At 42.2% G+C, this 16,718-nt stretch overlaps 1 protein-coding gene across 4 annotated transcripts in view; it reads left to right on the forward strand.

Annotated features, from left to right (window-relative positions):
- Positions 1-679: 679 nt before the first annotated feature.
- The window catches only part of osbpl8 (oxysterol binding protein-like 8), a 98,840-nt gene continuing 82,801 nt past the window's right edge, over positions 680-16,718 (forward strand). For 3 of the 4 annotated variants that reach the window (XM_047389562.1, XM_047389565.1, XM_047389567.1), the window contains exon 1: positions 680-1,017. The gene's annotated coding sequence lies outside the window, so the exon portion shown is untranslated. Of the gene's footprint in view, positions 1,018-15,992; positions 16,162-16,718 lie in introns of those variants that run through there. The other variant, XM_047389563.1, reaches the window with a different exon arrangement.

The following is a 16,718-nucleotide window of genomic DNA, read 5'->3' on the forward strand; positions in this document are numbered from 1 at the left end:
CCTGTTTACATCTTCCTGGGAGATCTTTAGTGCAGGCAGAGGATCTGAAGGTAGGGGGTTGGTTACTTTATGGGAGGAATTTGTTCCTGAATGGGATGTGGAGGAGATGGTTTGAGGTGTGAATGGCTTCTTGTCATGTCTGCAGTAGAAGCCATTCAGACGGTTTGCCAGGTGAGGGCTTTGTTCAGGAAGGGTGGGTGGGCTCCTATAGGCAGTCAGGTTTCTCAGACCGGTCCATACAGCTGAAGTGTCACCAGTAGAAAGGCTGTTCTTAAGCTTCTCACTGTAGCTTCTCTTGGCTTTTTTGATCTCCTTTGTTAGTCTGTTCCTGGCCTGTCTGTACCGCGCCCAATCTCCATGCTGTGAGCTTCTTCCTTGTCCTTGCACAGATTTCTGAGGTGTGGAGTAAACCATGGCTTGTTGATCATGGGGTTGACCATGGGGTTTCTGATCATCCTAACTAGTACTAACATATTATTACATTTAGAAAATGATTAATCAAAATAAGCTGAGCGTAAACTTTAGAGTTTCTCTTATTCAGGACACCCCGTCTCCAACCACTCTTGACCTTCATAATATGGCGGACGCGCTGACGCACCGTTCCTTCTGTCGACGTAGTTTTAATGTGAAATTTTAACCGGAAATGACGTGTCCTTCAACAACTATCACGTGTGCCTACTCAAGCCGTTGACAGAATAGTGCAGACGCTCTGGTTGCTTACAACTACGCTACATTTATTGAGAAATGGACAGCAGGGAACGGAATAACAATTCGTGAAATTCAATATGAACTTTTCCGGACTTTAATATTTCACCCACGCGACGTCCCCGGGGCGAAGGATAGGGCGTATTATCACCCTCGCGTCGACCACTGAAAGCCAAGAGACATTAATAAACATTAAGCGTCGTCAGCTAACAGTTAGCAGACAGAAACACGACTCAGAGTATTGCGTTACTGTTTCTTTTCTCTTAGCCTGTCACGCAGCCAGCAAGGAGACCCCCAGAGACTGAAGCAGAGGTGAGTGGGATGTAAACAAATTGGCAAAACACTGCTTTTTTTTAACCCGTGCTGGGGATTAAACGCGATTTGTCTAATTGCTCATTCTCAATGTCTCCGTGGCGGGGTGACAGACGAACGCTGCAGTCAAGCAATGCGTATTATTATTTAATAAGTCAGGATTAGCGGGTCTGGGGTGTACGTGCAGCAGCAGGTCCGTCTCTATACGTTTCTCCGTCTGCCCCGCATTAAGTTAAGAGATGAAGCTTAACCAAAACCGTGCTGCAAGGATGGTGTGGATTGCAGCTCTAATTGCTTTTTGCAGCCTATGGTGGAAATAAGGTATAGATACACAAGATGTTGAGGTGGTTTAGAAATTGTCTTTGCTCTTCCAACCTCCTGCCCTGAAATGTTTATACATCTACATCCTCCCAGTCATATTATCTTTCTGCAGCCTCCTCAGTCCTGGTGCTCTGTTAACACTCTCACCTGGCAGCAATAAGGAGTAGAAATCTGAGACTGATGGGTCAACTTCCTGTTTGTATCAGGCCACTTACTTGATATCTGATATTAACCTAGGGTGAAACCCAGCTACTATTCCTAAAGCTTTCTCTGTTTTTTCCCTCCAGCCCAGTTTGCGTATGTATTATCCTCACTAGTTTTTCCAGCTAAAAGCAAAGTCTTCATGTATTCAACCTTAACACCTGAATTCACATCCTTGGGATCAACATAAAGAGGGACATGAGGATCTATCTATCAATGAATCTCTGCGATTGACCCCATTTTGCCCTTATGTTTTTAATTGGATTTTCTAATACTGGTTACCCGTGATTGCTATGTGTATTCCACATATTTCCACCCTTGTTCAACCAGTCTGCAAGCACCTTGAAGGCTGATTGGTCAGCCTGTTTACATGTGATTGGTTCATTTTAATTGTTTTTCTGTATTACTCGTTTGTATTTAAACGCAAACTGTTTAGTGTTTTGCATTGACCTCAATGACGGACACAAGCTGTGAAGTGAAAGAAAAATGTTTTTTAACATTTATTTTACAATTAGAAATATGGGAAGTGTGACGTTGCCTGTCTACATAAGTTTTCTCTATTTACCTGTGCCTAACTTGGTCTTTTGGAAACTTGTGGAACATTTCCATATTTCCATTCACTGCTTGTTTGCACATGTAAAAAAAGGTTCATCCCAGACAGTCATCTTTCTTTGTTGGTAGGGAACAGCTGAAGGGCACAAGAGCTACCAGCTTATTTGAAAGTTAAATGGGGTTTCTGTTCAGCCTGCGTCAAACCACAGAATGCTGATATTGCGCCGCTCGGCAGCTGCACATTTAGCTTCATGTGAATAGAGTTCTTCTGTGGTTTGTTAAAAATAGGTTAACCAGAGAGGAAAGAGGCAGCTATGTGTCCACAGGAGACCTAAAATGAATGCCAATTCTCTCTGATTTTAGGCCTTTAGAGATCAAAGGAGGTAAGACCATGAAGTAAATGAAGAAAGTACTCTTTTCCCCATTGATGTGGTCCAAAACTAGCCTTGTGATGGACCTGCAAGCTGTCCAGGCTGTACTTTAGGGGTGTTTAGGAGACCGGTGCCCATGGAAAATAAGACTTCAGTGGAACATTTACCTCTGGATGTGAACTAACTGAACAGAAGCTGATTATTATGCCAAGTCCTTGGCTTGGCTGGAAAAGATGGCGTTTGCAGATACCTCACATAAATAATTCTTTGTGTAATCAGATTGCATAAATCCTGTTTCTGTTTGATGCTTGTTTGGGTCTAAGGCACGTTTCTGTGTGTTTGAACATGCAGGGCTATACTGTGATGGGAGATGTGTTTCTGTAATTCATCCAAATATAAGGATTTAAGTTCATCTTTGAGTCCAGAAGCTACTCTTATTCCTAAAGCTGAACAAGGTGGTCTGGATCAGCTCGGGACATAATATTAGCTGTCTGCGTAAGGGAAACTATTTGTGGTTAGTGTGACACGTGCTAGCAATCTTCTGTTGTGGTATTTATTTAGTCCAGTATGTTAGTTGAACCTTACAGGGTCCATTGCCTGATGTCTGCTGAACTACAGGTCTTCGGTGCAACTGGGGTGGATCTTCGAGCTACAACGTTTTGGGTCCCACTTTGCCTTTTCACTCATGGAGGTCATCTGTTTGAATAGCTTCAGAAGGTGCGTTTACATGCAAATCAATATTCTGATACTATCCTGATTGAAAGCTTACTCAAAATGCGAAGCAGTCATGTGAAGCAGCCTTTCCTGATCACCTTAGCCTGAAGGTCACATTCAGAGGTAGCAATAATTGAATTAGGGCAAGTGGAGTATCCTGATCTCAGTCGTATGCTGTGGAGGTGGAATATTGTGGTAAAGGATGAAGCATAAATAAATCTGTGTTTTTAGAGGACATTATGTGTAACAGATTAACGTCAGTGATCTCACATTAATGCATGATAATGGAAACAACCATACAATATCCCGTGTGGAGCTCATGGAAACTAGGAATGTACTGATTGTGTGTAATATTCCTTTGGATTTGTAATTAGAAGGCTGATTCCAGGTGCCATGAATTTCCAAAGTTGCTTGGATGTTTATCGCCCAGAGACGCCATCACCAGACCTAGATTTTAGCGACCGTTAAGCAGAGTGAGTGGTAAGGAAACTGTAATGGCTGGCTGGGAAAGGAAAAATGAGAGAAATGTGCCTCAGTTGCAAAGCTTTGCACTGTTCATAAATTATATTGTTGTTATTGTCCCATTTTGGGCTGTCAACATACCATTACAGTCCAGTGTACCTCCCAGTGCCTGTTTATTTCCTCTAGTAAGTATTTGGACAAATGGGGAGAACGTGTATTTGACTCTTATACCAAATGAGACATTATGGTGACATTTAATGATATATTTTCCTGGAGATTTAAAGACCCTTCCCATAGAGTGGACTATTAGTGTTTTGTAATAGATTCATTTTAATCATCAGCCATTAAAGCAAGCCTGGCAGACAGCTCCTCTTGGTCCTCACCAATGTTTGGGGTAAAGATACCAGAACAGCGAAAGTCTGAAGCATTGAAAGAACCAAAACCCATCTATGTACCTACTGGATCAATACAATGATTTCAGAAGTGGAAATCAGAGATATGGCATTGTGTCTAAAATCTATTCGGTGTTATAATAATTAGCATTTTCAAAGATCTCCACCCCTATGGTCTGTTCCTGTTGATTAAGTAGATTTTAGCAGATTACCCTAAATCAGTGTTTTTAGGATCCACTGTTCTACATGGTTCAGATGTTTCCCACCTTGATCACCTCTGATTCAAACACAGAGGTCTTTAACGGCGTTTCCTTTCAGGATTTACTGACGAGATAATTCAATGATGTGACACAAAATGTCTTGGAATGGAGAAACATTTAAAACAGGAAGGATAGTGGTGCCGGGGACCAGGGTTGGGGAGCACTGCTGTTAGTCATCTGTTGCCAGGCAGAATACAAAGTGACCCATGCTAGTCTCCTTTTTGGGTCTGGATACCAAACTGATTTAAGCTTCAAAGTTATGAAGTGTTGAAGGATCAGAAAATATACAATATTCACAACATATATAGCCATTATGTTAATTTCGTTGTTGTTTAGGAATTTCCAGGATTTGAGATAAAAAGTATATTGTTCAGTTATGAGGGGATTCCTTGGAGTGAGATAAATAGTGTCCTGGTGAGTCTAAGAGAGCTTAGCTAGCATCTCACCCTGGTTCCATGTGATGTTTTCCATTCAAAGGTTGATGGATATAGGATACAACCTTTAAAACATAGCGGAGACTATTAGTTTTTTTTTGTAACCTCTAACATTGTTTAGTGTTTCCATCATAGAAGAAGACAACACCCCTTCACTTTAGATCTGTGTCTATCTGTCTCCAATCTCATGGAGAAGCCAAGGCCAATGCAGCAGTTCAGGGTAATCTTCCCTGCTGGGACGCAAAAGCCGCTCGCTGTGGTCCAGCTGATTGGATCCATTTGTTCTGGCAAATGCCAGATAACAGTTGTTCCCTCGCGCTACATGTCGATGTTAATGTACGCAACAGAAGCGCACAAACCTGAACACATTTGAGCCTGGCTTTCCCCAGTGAATGCGTCAGCTGCCTTTATTAGACCCCCTCCAAAAGGTTAGCTGAGGCTTACACAGCTGTTTAAATCCCAATAAAACAGTGTTGCCTCATGTACCTTTATATCCCAGTGTCTCTTTGCTGTCACTCGTTCTCATATGACCAACAACACTCAACAAACATAACCAAAATTTTCTCCGTTTCTAATGTCTACAGTCATCCCAGGGTTCTGTTAAAGGCGCTTTTTTCTCATGTTACTCCAAGGATAAAGGTGGAGCGGGATTAGTTGGGATGGGAAAAGAGTGTGGGCACCTCAAGCCTGCTGAATGTGTCCCAGCACATTACCTACATTGTCCATCCTCATTAGACCCTGAGAACATGTCTGTGGCCATATTTGGACCCTGACTTGAAATGAAACCACCAGAATCTGTTCATTTTGTAAAACATATGTAAATAGCTAAAAAAAAATAAAAATATATATATATATAATGCCAAAAATATATTGATAAGGTATAAGATGTATTGATTTATTTCTGTATTTTTTTAACAATGTTTTCTTTGCACAAAATATTAGATTTTTTTATTTTATTTTTATTAGTGTTTTTTTTTTGTAATTCTTCTGTCTAAATGTTCATCCTTCATGTCATGCCAACCCCACCTGGAGCGGGGCTCTGCGTACAGAGCTCCTGTTAAGGTCTCAGCAGACTCCACATGTGTCATGAGTTTCTGGCTTTTAGACAGAGAAAGGCTGTTTTTCTGGCACCTCTCTCTAGTAACCAAGTGGGATGCAGGTAGCTTCTAATGGTTGCTATGGAGACTTGGTGACCATAAAAGGCCACTCTTTGCTGTAGTTTTCTAATGGTGAGCTTTTAGATGTTTTCAGCCTTCCTCAGAATCCTTCAGACTGGGCATGGTTACCAGACCCCGTTACCAGTTTACCGCAGCGGGAGAGGAACTATATTGTTTCCAATGTAATGGTGTGCCGTGCAGACACACACACGAGGAGCAGGAAGGCGGAGAACATGGAGAGACATCAGTGTTTCCCTTGTAGTTTTATTGAAGGAGCGGTGTCGACCCTCCTTTCTTTAATTCTTTCAAATTTATTTTGATATAAAAATACAGGATATAGTCCACACATGAGCTAGGCTGTAGATGTTTAATTTGCAAGGAGCCAAAGGGGTGGCATCATGAGTGGAGCGATGTGCCACTGTCAGACAGCATCCGACAGTCAAAACAGTGACTGAATGGGTGCATTGGATGGCATTAGCAGCCCTTTACAGACTTGGAAAGGGGTCGTACTTTGGGGTTTTCATGTTGTGCAAGTGGCTTATATGTGTGGCACACTCATGGTGAGGGGTGATAGTATCCACTGGTTCTCTATAGATGCACAGAAAAATGTGCTGGTAACAGCGGTAGGACAATTCTCTGCATTATCGGCACCGACCCTTGATCAGCCAGCCTTAAACTCAAAAACTGGCGCTTTTTCCGAGCAGGGAACACACCATGCCTAGGGCTACCTTGTCACACTAATGATCCTCTTCAGTGTGGATCCTGTTACTGAGGGAAGAAGTTTCAAAGTTAGCCATTTCAGTTTCATAGCGGCGTTTAAAATGAAGTCGGAGGAAGCAGAGAGATGTCGGGACATATCTCAGAGCGAGGCTTTCAGCAGGTAAAGGGAGGACGGAACGTATTGCAGTAAAGTTGCTCTGTTCTATCCTGTTGAGCTTTCTACCTCTGAGTCATGAAACATGCTGGATTTGGAAATGTTTGCAGGACATCTCAGAGTTCAGAGCAGGGACTACATGCTTTAGGGAATGCCGGGTTGTCAGGGTTTGCTGCAAGGATGTTGTTTTATGTGTTTGTGGAGTTGCATTTAGTTATTTAGGTATAATGGGTTGATTATGCCACATTGATATCTATTAATCAATCAAATGCACACAGGAAGTAATGCTTAAACAATGCTGGCTGTTCACACCATGCCAGTTACTAAAATAACAACCTTCTTTTAAAATAAAAGTAAAACTCAGTCTTTGAGTGACTGCTTTGACACAGTGACATGATATGGCCTCTGGTCCTAATATAAATAATCAATAAACTGTCATTGAATGACAACAATTTTAAATGATGTGCTTATTCGTTCGTTCGTTCGTTCGTCGTCTTCCGCTTATCCAGGACCGGGTCGCGGGGGCAGCAGACTCAGCAGAGACGCCCAGACGTCCCTCTCTCCAGACACCTCCTCCAGCTCCTCCAGGGGGAGCCCAAGGCGTTCCCAGGCCAGCCGAGAGACATAGTCCCTCCAGTGTGTCCTGGGCCGTCCCCTGGGCCTCCTCCCGGTGGGACGTGCCTGGAACACCTCCCGAGGAAGGCGTCCAGGAGGCATCCGGTATAGATGCCCGAGCCACCTCAACTGGCTCCTCTCGATGTGGAGGAGCAGCGGCTCTACTCCGAGCTCCTCCCGGATGGCCGAGCTCCTCACCCTATCTCTAAGGGAGTGCCCGGCCACCCTACGGAGGAAGCTCATTTCAGCCGCTTGTATCCGTGATCTCGTTCTTTCGGTCATGACCCAAAGTTCATGGCCATAGGTGAGGGTAGGAACGTAGACCGACCAGTAAATTGAGAGCTTTGCTTTTCGGCTCAGCTCTCTCTTCACCACAATGGACCGGCACAGCGCCCCCATTACTGTGGCAGCCGCACCGATCCGTCTGTCGATCTCCCGCTCCATTCTTCCCTCACTCGTGAACAAGACCCCGAGATACTTAAACTCGTCCACTTGAGGCAGGAACTCACCTCCAACCTAGAGGACAAGCCACCCTTTTCCGGTCGAGTACCATGGCCTCGGAGGAGCTGATCCTCATCCCAGCCGCTTCACACTCGGCTGCGAACCGCCACAGCGCATGCTGTAGGTCTTGGCTAGAGGGGGCCAGCAGGACCACGTCATCCGCAAAAAGATGAGACGAAATCCAGTGGTCCCCAAACCAGACCCCCTCCGGCCCTTGGCTGCGTCTAGAAATCCTGTCCATAAAAGTTATGAACAGGACCGGCGACAAAGGGCAGCCCTGCCGGAGTCCAACATGCACTGGGAACAGGTCCGACTTAGTGCCGGCAATGCGGACCAAACTCTTGCTCCGCTCGTACAGGGACCGGATGGCCCCTAATAAAGGGCCCCCGATTCCATACTCCTGGAGCACCCCCCACAGGGCATCACGAGGGACACAGTCGAATGCCTTCTCCAGGTCCACAAAACACATGTGAACCGGTTGGGCAAACTCCCATGAACCCTCGAGCACCCTGTAGAGGGTATAGAGCTGGTCCAGTGTTCCACGGCTGGGACGAAAACCACACTGTTCCTCCTGAAGCCGAGGTTCGACTATCGGTCGGACTCTCCTCTCTAATACCCTGGCGTAGGCCTTACCAGGGAGGCTGAGGAGTGTGATCCCCCTGTAGTTGGAACACACCCTCCGGTCCCCTTTCTTATAAAGGGGGACCACCACCCCAGTCTGCCAGTCCAGAGGCACTGTCCCCGACCGCCACGCAATGTTGAAGAGGCGTGTCAACCATGACAGCCCTACAACATCTACAAGCATCTACTTAGCATCTACTTAGCATATTAGCTCTCGGTCAGTCAGATTGGATGGAGAGCGTTTGTGATTATTGCTGTAGATTCTTCATTGGATTGAGGTCTGGATTTTGACTGGTATGAGGGACCAGAAATGACAAATTGAAAAATAAATATGTAAATAAATAAATACACATATAAATAAATAAATACACATATAAATGTATAAATAAATAAATAAATATAAGAAGAAATAAATACACATATAAATATATAAATGCATAAATGAATAAATATAAAAATAAATAAATACACATATAAATGTATTTATCTATTCATTTATTTTCTCCTTTTTTTGCATTTATACATTTATGTATTCATTCATTTATTTATAAATTTTTTCATTTATACATTTATTTAATCATACATTCATTTATTTATACTTTTATTTATTTATTCCTACATTTACTTCTGTATTTCTACATATTTCTGCTTTTCTGTCTCCGTATGTTAATGAGGTGGGTGGTGCTAACATTAGTCTTCAGCACCACGGGTTAGAATTGTGCGTATGCTTCCGATCCTGCTGCTACTGCCTAGACTCCGGTACCGAAGTTCTTTTGGTAGGCATGATGGAGGGTTCTCTTACAGCCATTGTCAAAATGACTACCTCCATTTTCGTTTTGCACGGGTCATGGAGGATTTCAATCAGCTCCAAGCTGAGATGGATGTGGAGGTTGACTCCACTATATTGGACAGTCTGGAGGAAGTTGGCCGCCAACTTACTTTGGTAAAGTTAGAAAGATATTGACAGATTCGGCTTTTCTGGATCAATAACTCATCAGCGGAACATTACCTCTAGAAAACCAACACCTCTCTGCAACCACAGCAAGGCAGACAGTGAGCATCAATCGTATTTTCCTCAAAACGAGCTGAACACCGTGCTGGGAGACTTGCATTGGCCTCTATGCAGAGCTCGCTGATCCTCAAATGCGATCCACCGCTCCTTGGCGACTTTATTGAATATTTCTCTATCATATTTATCTGGTTTTGCAATTTGAAGACGATCCCTGCGCATTTGAGGAGCAGCGAGCTCTGTTCTATAGAAATACAGAAATAAATGTAGGAATAAATAAATAAAAGTATAAATAAATGAATGTATGAATAAATAAATGTATAAATGCACAAAAAGGAGAAAATAAATGAATAAATACATAAATAAATACATTTATATGTGTATTTATTTATTTTTATATTTATTCATTTATGCATTTATACATTTATATGTGTATTTATTTATTTATATGTATATTTATTTATTTACATATTTATTTTTCATTTTGTCATTTTTGGTCCCTCATAGACTGGGCTCATTCTAGCACATGGATCTAAATCATTCCATTGTATCTCTGGCTGCATGTCTGGGGTTTTCATCCAGGATGGCTCTGTATTTAGCTCTAACCAGCTTCCCCGTGTCAGCTGAACAAACATATTCAGTTCTTTGCTTCAGTTCATGGTTGACTCATCGTTAGTCTTTCTTTTTGACCCACAGGATTTCTGTTCATGTTCTGCTGTGTCCTGTCCCAGTTTTCTCCTTCAGACTCCAGAGCCCTGTGCACAGCTGCGGCTCTTTGAGGATTGCACAATGTGTTGCTTTTAAAGAGTCTGTTTGATACTGTGGTATAGAGAACAATTGTTTTGCTGAGCTCTTGTCCTAACAGAGTTTGAGTTCATTTTGCAAGATGCTAGCACACAGTATCACGGTGACTAAACAGCATGAGCCTGTGACGGGTATTAGTGTCTGCTTCTCCTCTGCGCTACAGACACACTTCTCCAGCGGTCTTGTGAAATGGATTTTATCTGAAATGTTGATGCGTAGAGAAGAGTTACTGCGTCGGCAGGACATATTTGCATCTGTTTTTAAAAGTAAAAAAAAAAAAAACAGCAGGCCTTTTGGACCTGTTTAAATATCTTCCTCTGACTTTTTCCACTTCTAATAATGTTTTCAGTGTCATTACACCAACATTGAGAGTCATTTTATTTCCTCTGGGTCAATTGTGAACTCTGAGCCTGAGTCTTAAATCACCCTGCTCAGTTATTTCCTTTTCTAATCATCTCAGTGTTTCATGTCCATAAAGCTCTACTGAACTTAAATTGTAGGAATTCCTTTTTACAACTAGCTGCTGCTAATCTTTTTTTAGTCATCTCTGGTTTTTCAGCTTTTAAAACATGGATCCTTCAGATTAAAATAACCACAGCTCATTTTCCAGACTCAGTGCTGGCTAACATATTTAAGGCTTTTATTAATGGCAACTTACTCCGCTTTTCTCAGTTAACAATAGTCAAACATCTTAATTGTGGCTTTAGATCAAGTAGTAGTAGTACAATTATACCAGCGTCAGTAAAAACAAATTATATCCAGTTAGCGGACAATTAGGCAAAAAACTAAAGAGCTTTGCTGGAAGCATTTAGTCATCTCTGGAAGGGGTGACAGAGAAGAAATAGGTTATAACAAATGAAATTATGTTAATGTTAAATAGCTGGAAAATAATAGTTTAGGTGAAGGTAAACATACAGTATTCGAGTATAGGATATATGGTAGAGATGATAAAACTGCTATTATGCAATACTTTTTTCACTGACAGGAAAATAATTTTATTTTTAATTACTGTAGATGTTCCCCAGCTAAATTTCTGTGCTTCAGTATGTAATTATTAGTCTTAGTAGGGAAAATAATTCTTTACTTAAAGCGGAGAGTCTTGATGCGGCTTATGACAATGTCATTTTAGTTTAAATAATCCAAAGAGAGATTATGAAAAAGGTTCACGCAGACTTATATGATTACCTTAGATTTGATCGTACAAAACAGAAGCAATATATATATATACGTGTAACGTGATCTAAAAGGTTTTTATTTGAAACAAAAAAAGTGAGAAATATTTGTGTAGCTATATAGTACAAAGTATTGCAGTTCCAATATTATTATTTACTAAATTCATGCATTATTTTTGATTTTATTGAGTAAAAACCTGGTAAATGCAATTGCAGTTTACAGAAACATTTAAAGCGGGGCTGGGTTCCTGATCATTTTAACTGCAGTGTGTGTTAAACACTGAGACAATGTGGAGAATAGGCCGTGCAGTGCTGAGCGTAGATTCAGGATCGTCAAAGCGGGTGTATACTATTATGCGAGAGGGTTAACATTTAATATGGTGACCTGGTAAGGCCGGGCAAAGCAACTTTATTTGTATAGCGCCCTGCATACACAAGGTGATTTCAAGTGTTTTACAGGAAAATAAAGAAAAGGTTCATAGTAGCATTTAGGAATAAACAGAAAATATAGAAAATGTCAAATACGTTCATAGTTATGACTTGATAAAAATGAGCTGATTAAGTTATCATAGTCCTTTATGAAAAAGCTGCAGTGAACAGTAATGTTTTCCACCCTGGTTTAAAGGAGCCAGCTGTTTCTTCACATCTCAGGTTTTCAAGGACTTGGTTCCAGAGCTGTCGAGCATAGATACTGAATTCTTCCTCCCATTTCTACGTTTTGGCTGTTTGAACACCGATTACCTGACAACCTCAAAATGTATTTAGGCCCTTTCAGTGCCTTATTAGACCATCAAGGAGGTTTTAAAATCTAGCATTTAAAAAAATTCAAACCAAAATCTAATCTTCAGTTTCAAGCTTCAAACAGTTGATTAGTCAGATTCTTTAAATAAAAGCTGCTGAAAACCAAAATGTTTTCAGTTCTGGTTTAACCCTTTCTCTCTCCTAGACATGGCAACTGACTGAGCTTTTACTGTGATTAACTCTATGTGCTCTCTTTCAGACTCTAACCTTGAAAACTGGCTCAGAGTTTATCTGTTCTTTTTTTCTAGGTGAAACGACTAAAGGAGCTACATCCATTAACATTTACATTTCCTTCCCATAGAACGTACTCCTGGATCAGTGCTTTTGTGTTATTTTCTGTCTCTACTCTGTTCTCTCAAACCCCCAGTTGGTCGTGGCAGATGGCCGCTCACACTGAGCCTGGTTCTGCTGGAGGTTTCTTCCTGTTTAAAAGGGAGTTTTTCCTCTCCACTGTTGCTACATGCATGCTCAGTATGAGGGATTGCTGCAAAGTCAACGCCAGTGACTGTCCACTGTCTCTACATGCTCATCCGGGAGCAGTGAATGCTACAAGTCTCTGACTCGATGCAATCTGCTGGGTTTCCTTAGACAGAAAAACTTTTTATCCAATTTGAATAAAAAGCTAACTCTGACTGCACTGTTCAATGGTTAGGATTAATTAGAATGTATGAACCTGACTTTTGTGAAGTGCCTAGAGACAACATGTGTTGTGAATTGGCGCTATATAAATAAAACTGAATTGAATTGAATTAAAGAGTTTCTATTCGTTTGAAATTGTTTGAATTCCATTCTTATATCCACTCAAAAGAAAGTTCTTAAAAATAAATCAGAATCTGCTGTAATTGTGTTGTGAATTGGCGCTATATAAATAAACTGAATTGAATTGAATTAAAGGAGCCAATGGTTTCTGGATATTTTAGGTTTTGAGGGAGTTTGTTCCACAGCTGAGGAGTATAGAAACTACACAGCTGTAGAAACAGAGAGTAGTAAGATCTTTGTTGAAATGAGGGGCCTACTTGGTTTGTAGTACACAGAGTGATGAGGTCGCTGTTGCCAGAAAACGTATTTCGTTCCAAGACCTTTCAGTGCTTTTTGACCCATATCAGAATGAAAATATCTATTCATTGACAAACAGGGAGCCAGTGTCGTGATTTTAGAACCGGTTTGATATGATCCAGTTTCCTACAGTTCTTTCCCACCAAACATTTGGAACCTTTTTTACCATGCCAGAGTCCAGTATCTGGAGCAGATCATGCTGGTGTGAACCCGTCCTGGACCGTGAAGCAGACGAGAGAACTGTACTGCCGGTGTCTGCACCATTTATTTGGACCCCGGAGCGGCTCGCTTGCAGTGTGAATGTATGCCATTTCCAGCATACCATATGGTGTGCTGGAAGCAGCACATTTGAATAGAAGAAGAAAAAAAACATGGTGAGCGCAAATCTAAAGAAGAACTTACATTTGAACACCAAAGTAGCAGCAGAAACCCAGATGAGACGTGCTTTTTTTTCTTCTCGATCAGCGCAATACTGCAGCAATGCTGCCCCCAAAACAATCCATTGCAACTGCATTATGTTGTTTGGTCCAGTCTAAAAATCTCTGTGTGAAGCACACCGCACCAACTGAAGCCGGGGTTTTTCCCACTTTTACCGATCCCTGGACCGGACCAGCAGTGTGAATGCACCCATAGTGTTGATCAGTACTCTGGCAGCAGCATTTTGGATAAGCTGTTGCTGCCAGTTTCTTTTTTGTTTGTTTTGATCAGTTTTTTTTTTACAGTGTCCAGGAAAAACACAATAATCTAACCTACTAAACATAAAGGAAGCACTTGTTTTCGGTCATGTTTTGGCAGAAGCCCCTTCATTTTGGTTATGTTTCTTAATCAGCAGTAGACAGATGTTGTAGTTGACTTTATGTTGATGTACAGGGGTTGGACAATGAAACTGAAACACCTGGTTTTAGACCACAATAATTTATTAGTATGGTGTAGGGCCTCCGTTTGCGGCCAATACAGCATCAATTTGTCTTGGGAATGACATATACAAGTCCTGCACAGTGGTCAGAGGGATTTTAAGCCATTCTTATTGCAGGATAGTGGCCAGGTCTTTACGTGATACTGGTGGAGGACAACGTTTCCTGACTCGCTCCTCCAAAACACCCCAAAGTGGCTCAATAATATTTAGATCTGGTGACTGTGCAGGCCATGGGAGATGTTCAACTTCACTTTCATGTTCATCAAACCAATCTTTCACCAGTCTTGCTGTGTGTATTGGTGCATTGTCATCCTGATACACGGCACCGCCTTCAGGATACAATGTTTGAACCATTGGATGCACATGGTCCTCAAGAATGGTTTGGTAGTTCTTGGCAGTGACGTGCCCATCTAGCACAAGTATTGGGCCAAGGGAATGCCATGATATGGCAGCCCAAACCATCACTGATCCACCCCCATGCTTCACTCTGGGCATGCAACAGTCTGGGTGGTACGCTTTTTTGGGGCTTCTCCACACCGTAACTCTCCCGGATGTGGGGAAAACAGTTAAGGTGGACTCATCAGAGAACAATACATGTTTCACATTGTCCACAGCCCAAGATTTGCGCTCCTTGCACCATTGAAACTAACGTTTGGCTTTGGCGTGAGTGACCAAAGGTTTGGCTATAGCAGCCCGGGCCATGTATATTGACTCTGTGGAGCTCCCGATGGACAGTTCTGGTGGAAACAGGAGAGTTGAGGTGCACATTTAATTCTGCCATGATTTGGGCAGCCGTGGTTTTATGTTTTTTGGATACAATCCGGGTTAGTACCCGAACATCCCTTTCAGACAGCTTCCTCTTGCGTCCACAGTGGTTCGTCCTTCTTGGTGGTGTGCTGACATTATCCTGGATACCGTGGCCCTTGATACATCACAAAGACTTGCTGTCTTGGTCACAGATGCGCCAGCAAGACGTGCACCAACAATTTGTCCTCTTTTGAACTCTGGTATGTCACCCATAATGTTGTGTGCATTTCAATATTTTGAGCAAAACTGTGCTCTTACCCTGCTAATTGAACCTTCACACTCTTCTCTTACTGGTGCAATGTGCAATCAATGAAGACTGGCTACCAGGCTGGTCCAATTTAGCCATGAAACCTCCCACACTAAAATGACAGGTGTTTCAGCTTCATTGTCCAACCACTGTAGATGTTGATTTGGTGTGTGTTGGAGTGCTGAACTCCTAACACAATTCCCTTTTTCTTTATTCAATAAGTTTAATGAAACCGTGATACAACCGTTATCTACTTATGATTATTTTGGCCAATGTGTATAATTGTGACATAGATTAAAGTTGTGTGTCATCAGCATATGATGGAAGAATGTTGTAGTACTCAATGATCTGAGCTACGGGGAGCACATACTGTAGATATTGATAAAAGTGGCCTGAGAATAAAGTCTTGAGGGACCCTAATTGTGATTTTTGCTCATATCTACAATTACCAAACGACACAAAATAGTCCTGGGCTCCCAATTAAGATCTGAATCTAGTTCAGTACCAGACCACCCTACTGACTTCAGCCGTACCTGGTCACTCGCATCAGTCTGTGTGTGGGATTTTCAGCTAGATGCATCAACACTCTACTGATGCTTGTTGCTCTAATAAAATATGCATCTGGCTCATCAGTACAGAGCAGCACGGAGGGTTTACATGTGGGACACACACACAGGGAGCTCTGCCTGCTGCTGCTCCTCCGCTGACACCGGTAGCCTTGCAGCAATAGCCTACATATCAGAGGAGGAGGATGGAAAATATGGTGATGTCATCTTGAGGTCTCTCTCTGTCCGTCTATCCCTCTTCCTCTCTGTTGTGGGACATAATGGTGCTTTCTGCGGTCTGAGCTGCATAAGGTAGGTCTCCCATCCCCTCTCCTGTTGTTCCCTTGCACACGTGCTAGCTGCACTGAACCGGTTCTGTTTTTATGTGTTCTGGTTTCTCATTATAATTCTGTGTCTCACTTGCATTGGCTCTTAGGTAGGTGAAATCACAATGTGTCTGTAATGCCCTTATAAAATAAGAGATTCCTATGCAGTGAAGTCTCAGTGCTGCAGAGCGTGTTGACATGTCCTGAAATGGGATAGATGCTTAGTATGTTTCTGCTGCTAGTCTGAGAGGAATGTTTGAATTATGTTTACCGAGCTGCTATCACTGTAGAGATGTCCGAGGGACCATCATTTGGCTCATCCTTAAGGTCATTCTCAGGTCATTCTCAGAAATATCACTGATGACCTTTATATCTGTGTAGCTTCTTGTGACAGCCTCAAATCCATCAAAGGTTATCTTAGAAATGACAGCATAGTTGAGCTTAAAGCGCCCCTGTCTTACACGCCCCCCCCCCCCTCTTTTTTTTTTCTTCCTGTCTTGCAAGAGGTATCGCAACACAAACATCTTTTATTCCTCTGAAGCT

The sequence above is a fragment of the Girardinichthys multiradiatus genome, chromosome 17 (assembly GCF_021462225.1).
Source record: "Girardinichthys multiradiatus isolate DD_20200921_A chromosome 17, DD_fGirMul_XY1, whole genome shotgun sequence".
Taxonomy (NCBI): Eukaryota; Metazoa; Chordata; class Actinopteri; order Cyprinodontiformes; family Goodeidae; genus Girardinichthys; species Girardinichthys multiradiatus.